Genomic DNA, 8,056 nt, shown 5'->3' with positions numbered 1-8,056 from the left:
TCTGAAGTTCCTTATGAAGCCTCTCATTCTCCTGTTTCACGATGTTCTTCTCTGCTTTCAGGGAGTTGTAGATGGCGGTCAAAGCTTTTTCCCCTGGGGTTTGTTGTGGAGCTCAAGAGCCTGGCACTGAAGAGTGTCATTTTCTTGCCTCAGGGCTTCGTTCTCCGAATTCAGGGCGTTGCTTTTGTCCAGGAAAGTCTTTTTGTTGGAGAGCTTTTTCTGCAGCTTTTTGATGCAGGAAAAAACCGGAGCACCCGGAGTAAACCTTGTCAAAATATTAGGTAAAGTGTTAGGAGAGAATGGCCGAATTAATAACGTTTTTTGATGGTGGGAAAAACCGGAGCACCCGGAGTAAACCTCTGATGGTGTGTGTGTGTGGGGGGGGGGGGGGGGGGGGGGGGGGGATTTCCAAAGCTCTCTAGGGTGTGATTTGTTGTCTGACGGCGTCCTGCTCTCTGCAGATGGCATCTGTGTCTGCCCTCATTGCAGTGCACTTCCCCTTCAGAGCTTTTTCTTTGTCTGCTTTTTTGGAGAGCTTCTGAAGTTCCTTATAAAGCCTCTCATTCTCCCGTTTCGCGATGTTCTTCTCCGCTTTCAGGTAGTTGTAGATGGCGGTCAAAGCTCTTTCCCCCTGGAGTTTATTGTGGAGCTCAAGAGCCTGGCACTGAAGAGTCTCATTTTCTTGCCTCAGGGCTTCGTTCTCCGAATTCAAGGCGTTGCTTTTGTCCAGGATAGTCTTTTCGTTGAAGAGCTTTTTCTGCAGCTCCTTTAGCCGTTTTTGCAGAGTCTTATTCCGCACTGTGCGAATTTTTCTCTCCTTCTCCATGAATTCATAATTTTCCTTTAACCCATTGGAAAGAGCAAGGTTTTCGCTCAACCTCTGGATGTCTTCGGTGATTCTGTTGTTCTCCAGCTTCATGGTGTCCGTTTGTTCCTTTAGCTGGTCGCACTTTTGCTTCAGGTGTTTCTGGTTGACAATCTTATGGAAGGCATCAGAATGGGTTTTTCTTAGGACTCTGTTTTGTGCCACCAGGACTTTCTCTTCAGCTTCCAGTTGAGCATGATTGTCCTCAAAATTTTTTAGGATTAAGAGCTGCTCAGTCATGAACTGGGTACGCTCTTTCAAGATGTCGTTGTTTTTCTGCAGCAAGTTCTTATGGCCCAGTGTTTCTTTGTACAAGTCATGACAGACCTTAAAATGCTTAAGCTCTTTGGTGCGACACTGAAATTCCTGCCGCAGGGTTTCATTTTGACGGTGCATGTCTTCATTTGATGCTTGCATTGCGTTGTTTGTTTCCTGCAATACTTTCTCGTTCACGACCTGTTTGCGCAACTCCTGAACGTCGTGTTGCAGAGCGGCATTCTTCTTGCTCATGCCCTCTCGCTCACTTTTTACGAGAGCGCATGATTCAAGCAAAGCTTTGACATGACGCTGCCTCTCCTCCAGCTGCAGGAGTTCTTCTTGCAGGGCACCATTTTCACTGCTTAGAACTTTGTGCAAAGCAGCTTCGTCCTGCAGCTCTTTGACGCACTCCTGAATCTCACATTGCAAAGCCTCGTTCTGCTGACTGATCATCGCCTTTTCAGCTTTTGCAGCTTTGTAAGATTCTTCCAAACCTTTGACACGCTCTTGCCTTTCCTTAAGCTGCAGGAGTTGTTTTGTCAGGTCGTCTTGTTGACAGCTCATGGCTACTTTTGAAGCTTTCATTTCATCAAGTTGTTTGTTCAACTTGTGGATTTCTTGCTGCAGAGCCATATCTGGCGGATTCTGGGCGATATCCAACTGATTCATGGTCTTGTTTTCCAAGAAATTCACAGGAGGAAATTAAAAAGCTCAATCACAGAAATACAGAACCAAGTTCTATTGTCTGTGTTGAAGTTTTTAGTTAATACCCTCTACTGCCACGCCACTTATTTATATAGACTCTGAAGACAAAGGCTGTGACACGTTAGAATGTGTCACGGAATTTTGCCTTTGATACACTGCCTTTGATCCTGATCAAAGACAGTGACATCATCGAGGTGCTCAGTTCATTGTTGCCATGGCAACTGTTCTACTGAGTTGCATATGCAAATAGCATTGTTTTACAACAACATTGACAATATTAAATGGTTAAAGAGACAGTGTGTAGGAACTACTGTCATCTAGTGGTGAAAATGTATTTTGCATTCAGACGAATAGTGCTCTCTAGCGCCTCGCTGTGTGTATGTGTGTGTGTGTGTGTGTATATATATATATATATATATATATATAGGGGGGAGAACAAGTATACACTGCCAATTTTGCAGGTTTTCCCACTTTCAAAGCATGTAGAAGTCTGTCATTTTTATCATCACTTCAATTGTGAGTGATGGAATATAAAACAAAAATCCAGAAAATCACATTGTATGATTTTTAAGTAATTAATTTGCCCGTTTTTCATATGTAGCCCTTGCCAAAATAATGGATGAATGTTGATGACAGAATATATAAACAATCCACAGATTCATGATTCATAGAAGTTCATTGTCTATTAAAATGTTTAAGAATGTATAAATATGGACAAATACAGAACAAGTTAAACATGTAAAATAAGTATTTGTTAAAAATATAAGTTAATGTCTTTTCATTTCATGTCATATAAACAAATAGTAAGTTCATGCTGATATGTTTGGAGGTGTATGATGATTATTTGTTTTGAGAGGTGTCAGTCACTAATTTCTTTTATACGATTGGCATGTGTGAAGTTTGACTCCGGCCGATCACAGGGTAGTTTGAGGTGAGGGGGTGGGAGGTAGCGCCGTGTTGTGGTTCCGAGCAAGCGAGAAGGGTTCACAGGATATTACAGGAGAGCGAACAGCTACTACGACAACGTTAATTCCAGGAGTTTAATGTCAAAATGGGGGCTTGTCTGGCACTGTGCTCGTTAGCCAGCATCTGATTTCCATTGGAATAGTCGGCCTATCTTAAATGCAAAACGGAAGGCTTAAACGTCCGTTCATACTCGTCTTAACGTTAGGCGAGCTAACGCTAAACTAAGGCTAGCAAAATAAGCAACGTATGTTGACGTAACAGTCAACCTTAAACGCGTTTACTCTAAGTTAAGTTGTTATGTCAAATACTACTCTTGGGGTGCTAGAATCGCTCCGTCTCTTGTGCTGATGTTGGGTTTGTACCCGTTTATTTTACAGTTTCTGGTTCTTCAAATTTCTGATCCTGGTTGGGATAACAATGGGAGCTTTTTTCATCCCTGATGGAACATTTCATACTGGTACTAACATACTCTGTTCTGTTATATACAGTAAAATACTGTATATTCAGCAGACAAGTGACTTAGGCAACGGTAAAATATATCTGTTTATCAACTGTTTAGGAAACTGTATCAGCTGTGTTTTCTTTTTACTTTACAGTGTGGTTTTACTTCGGACTAATAGGATCCTTCATCTTCATTCTCATCCAACTTGTTCTTCTCATTGACTTTGCCCACTCCTGGAACAAGGTGTGGGTCGGAAATGCTGAAGATAGTGGTGACAAATGCTGGTTTGCAGGTACAGCATTCACTTGAAAGAGACGTTTATTGCATTTTAATGCCACATATTTGCCAAATTACAAATTACGTAACTTTTTCATAGCTCTCCTGGCCAAGTCAGTAGTGCATTATTACATCTGTGGTGTTGTGCATTTCATGTTAAAGTATGTCCATGTCATTTCCAGGCCTACTTTCGTTCACCTTCCTCCATTATGCACTGGCTATCACCGCTGTGGTGCTTTTCTACATTTACTACACACAGCCAGATGACTGCACAGAACACAAGGTCTTCATCAGCCTCAACCTCATCTTCTGCATCATCATCTCCATAGTCTCCATCCTGCCAAAGATACAGGTAGAGTGTGGACCAGTCTGAAGCCATACTAATGCAGATATATTTGAAAACACATTTGCTGTAGGTTTGCTCTGTTTGTATCTGGAAGCTCGGCCACACTCCGGTTTGCTCCAGGCTTCCCTCATCTCCCTCTACACCATGTATGTCACTTGGTCTGCAATGACCAACAATCCAAGTGAGTCTGCCATTGTCTTAGTCCACAGTTTTGCCTCTTTTCTGAAGCTTTTGGTTCTCATTTAGTTGTGATTATTCTCACTGTTCTGTCAAATTTGCTGATTGTATGCTGCAGCATTATGATCATACTGGTGAGTGGCATGCTATCGGAACAAAGCTGGCATGCTATCGGAACAAAGCTGCTATTTTGCTAATAGTTAGCACGCCTTCCTTGTGTCATGTTGTGTGGTCCGCTTTCCCAAGTGAATGGGCACGCTGGTGGTGACTGTAGGGTTAGTTTTATTGAGTTTTAGGCATTCGAGATCCATTTACACACAATACTGGAAATGCATCGCTACAACCCAAAAATAATTGGATTGGAGAAATTATATTAATCCTCGTCATTCCGGAGAACTATCTCTTTCGTGCTTCACCAATGTTGTAACACTGTACACACTTTTGCTTTTGCTAGATATCATAGGCAACAGCTGCTTCTTTTCATTCGCAAAGCTGTCCAATGAAAAACGGTTAGTGTACAACAGGAAAATAAAATGGCACAAAACTTTCTATTGTTTTGCTGTGTCAAAGATTCAAGGATCATTTATCGTTATTGTGCAACACAGGGATGCAAAACGAAATGCAGTTGTAGCACGTTTGCTACACAATAAAAACACACGACAAACAACACAAAAACAGTAGTGCATTCCTGTAGTGCATTTGTTGGACTGCATCAGAACGAATTTAAACAGCAGCAACAAAAACAATTCTCTGTGCAGATAACATGGCCGGCATCATAACAAAGACAATTCGACATCAGGGAAACATTGTCCATCAACTTTGACTATGTTTGAATACCAAGCATCGTGATATAAACACAGAGTCCAAAATGGAAAAAAACACAATTGAAGACAAAAATGTCACAAAATTCATGAGAGCTACTGACTGCAGCATATACATGCACCGTAACAGCGACATTTAAGGAAACACAACTAGTATGGATGCAATCCTGTTTTGAGAAAAACTGCATTTTCACATTTATTTCAGTGAAATTTCCACATGTATATTCCCTTCCTTCTAATATGTTTGCAGCATCTTCAGTGTCAAAATGAAAGTTAATTGCATTTTTAATTAAAACATTCTCAAATCAATTCAGTATTGATACAAGATAATGTAGAGTGTACACAGGCTTACTGTGTAATTATATATTTTTCATAAGATATTATAGTATAATAAATTGTCTAATGTCTGTGTGCCCTGACATTTTAGATCGGAAGTGTAACCCCAGCCTGTTGAGTCTAGTGTCAAGCAGCAACACCATGCTGCTTGAGGGATGCTCAGGGCGTTGTTGGTTTGATCATCTTCATCTTCTGCACTCTCTATGCCAGGTAGGTTTTAAAGCCATCACAAATTATTATGTATACAATTATATTTATTATTTATCTATTTTGTAATACTGACTCTCTGTCTTTTCCCCAGTATCCGTTCATCCAGTAACACCCAGGTTAACAAGTTGATGCGGACAGATAGGCCGCAAGGTGAACCACGAAAAGTCTTTTAGAAAAGGATTCCCGCTCCGCAGTTGTGCATCTACACAATCCAGTCGATTATCCGTGCATCTATGTTTTATGCAGAACTAGTTTCTTCAGAGCGTAATAATATCTTGGCCGCGGGTGGTGGCACGGTTCGACACGTGATCGTGCTACACCAATAAGATAGCTGCATTTTGTCAATAGAATGGCAAGAGGGCGACCAATATGGCTTCATCGAGCAGTACCGACAACGAGGAAAACACATCAAAAAATCGAAATGATCAAAATCCAAACACTGTTATATGCATATTACTTCTGTGAAGCACGAGGAGGTCGATGATTTCACCACCACCACACGATGGAATACCTACAGAACAGGCCTACAACTGTGGCTCGGGCTGAAGGGAGAGTCTCGGGACGTGGCTGAAAACTACAAACACTGTGTTGATTTGGAGTGAAAATATTCCCGAGGACGCTGGCTTCCATCACACATGCTACCGTGGGTTCACCGACAAAAACACGATCGCATCTGTGCGAGGAAACGGCCCAAGGACGTCTATTCCCACTCTCTCCTTGGGGCACCCTGCTGGTAATTGTTGGAGCTGGGCATGCGACCTGTCTGTGGGGCCCTTCCGGGCAGTTCAGCTGTCGCATCGGCGACAGTAGTCCTCCACAACTCGCCTATGTTGGCCCCAGTAGAACCCCTGTCGGAGGCGGCGGAGTGTCTTAGTGATGCCAAAGTGGCCAGACCCTGGGGCTCCGTGTATTGCCTGGAGCACCGTCTCCCTCAGGGCCTTTGGTACCACCACTTGCCACCGCATCTCTCCTGTAGCCGGTTCCTTCCACCCCCTCTGTAGCACCCCATCGCACAGGCGCAGGTTTTAAATAAAAGTAAAATAAGAGAAAGTTTCCAAACGAGCCGCCATGTTGGTCTGCGTGAACTCCGGAGCACACAGGACAGCAGTGAAAGCGATCGTCCTATCAGGTGCAGCCATAAAGTGTGCGCGTGATTGTATGAAGGAGAGCGCCTGTCAATCATCCTCTAGTGGCAGCCCACCAAGTGTGCAATACTGGGAAGCGGCGCGTCCACTCGCGTTTAAAATCGCCCCTGTGGACACGTACCTTGAGTCGGACACAAATTCTAGCCATCATGCATTGCTTCAACCCACAATACATCACGTTAGGTAGCGCGCTGCAGGCGGCTACATCAAGTCAAGTGGGTGGTGCACCTGGAGCCCTATCAGCCAGCAAGAGTATAAAGCTGAGGAGGAGTCGCATCAGCCTCTCTCTGATTGCTGCTTGGCACCCTGTAACGCTGTTGCTTGCTGCCCTGTTGCCGACGGAAACCCGTTGCATGTGTGTGTAAGTTGAGAAGAGCAGGAGTGAGCTTTTTAACCGGTATTTACCTGAAGCAGGTAGGGGGGAGCTGCGATTTTGTTTATTTCCCATTGTCTCCTGTGCATCTGATGCTAGGGAAGGTTAGACTGTGCACATGTTTTTGTTTGTGAGACAGTTACAGCATACAGACAAATACATCCCTTAGTTGTTTGTCTTCAGAGGTGGGTAGTAACGCGCTACATTTACTCCGTTACATTTACTTAAGTAACTTTTTGGAAAAATTGTACTTCTATGAGTAGTTTCAAAGCAGCATACTTTTTACTTTTACTTAAGTAAATTTGTGAAGAAGGAGCGGTACTTTTACTCCGTTACATTGGGCTGATTCTGCTCGCTACTTTTTTTTTTTATTGATCTGTCTGCTGCATGGTCTGTTTTGTTTATGTGGGGACCAGAGCAATGATTTAAGGTCGGGACTTCCCAGAGGCTCTGTGACTATCACATGACTGCATCTCACCAATCAAATGTAGCCACTAGCGACGGTCTAACTCCGTTTCACCAATCAGGCAGAGCCTAAGCCATCACATGACCGCACACACATTCCCCGTGGCAAACAGGCGGAAAAGAGCGCAGAAACAAAACGATGGAGACGGCATGCAATTCCGAAGAAGCCGAAGAGGAGGAGGCACAACACCCCTGGCCCCACATAAAAGAAATGTTCACACTCCAGGCAAAAAAAAAAAACAGCTACATTATACGTTGCCATTTGTGTCTCCCGAAACAAGTGGAGTTATTTATTTATTATTGTTTATTATAAACTGTTTCAGTTGTCTAAGGGAATTCTCCGTGCATTATTTGAAATTATTTGACCTGATTAAAGGAGGTTACTCGGCAGTTACTCTGTACTTGAGTAGTTTTTTCACCCATTACTTTTTACTCTTACTCAAGTAACACAGGGTGACAATACTTTTTACTTTTACTTGAGTCATATTATTCTAAAGTAACAGTACTCTTACTTGAGTACAATTTTTGGCTACTCTACCCACCTCTGCTAAGGGATGTATTTGTCTGTATGCTGTTACTGAGTTCCATTGTTTATTTACCCTATGCGGTCTCCTTTCTCTCTCTTCAGATGTTTTTTATGACTACATTACTGTAGCATGGTGTTACGTCCC

At 42.9% G+C, this 8,056-nt stretch overlaps 2 long non-coding RNA genes across 2 annotated transcripts; both read left to right on the top strand.

Moving 5' to 3' along the window:
* The first annotated feature begins 3,141 nt into the window (after positions 1-3,141).
* LOC311024153 lies at positions 3,142-3,862 on the top strand. Its single transcript, XR_014598277.1, has 3 exons — positions 3,142-3,251; positions 3,391-3,528; positions 3,695-3,862. It is a non-coding gene; the product is annotated as an uncharacterized lncRNA (long non-coding RNA).
* An 83-nt stretch (positions 3,863-3,945) lies between these two features.
* On the top strand, positions 3,946-5,596 carry LOC311024041. The gene is made up of 3 exons (XR_014598268.1): positions 3,946-4,039; positions 5,284-5,402; positions 5,494-5,596. It is a non-coding gene; the product is annotated as an uncharacterized lncRNA (long non-coding RNA).
* Positions 5,597-8,056: the final 2,460 nt, after the last annotated feature.

The sequence above is a fragment of the Eutrigla gurnardus genome, assembly GCF_963514095.1.
Source record: "Eutrigla gurnardus genome assembly, chromosome: 14".
In the NCBI taxonomy this organism is placed as follows: Eukaryota; Metazoa; Chordata; class Actinopteri; order Perciformes; family Triglidae; genus Eutrigla; species Eutrigla gurnardus.
The sequence above is the reverse complement of the archived record's forward strand: the minus strand, read 5'-3'. Positions and strand labels throughout refer to the sequence as shown.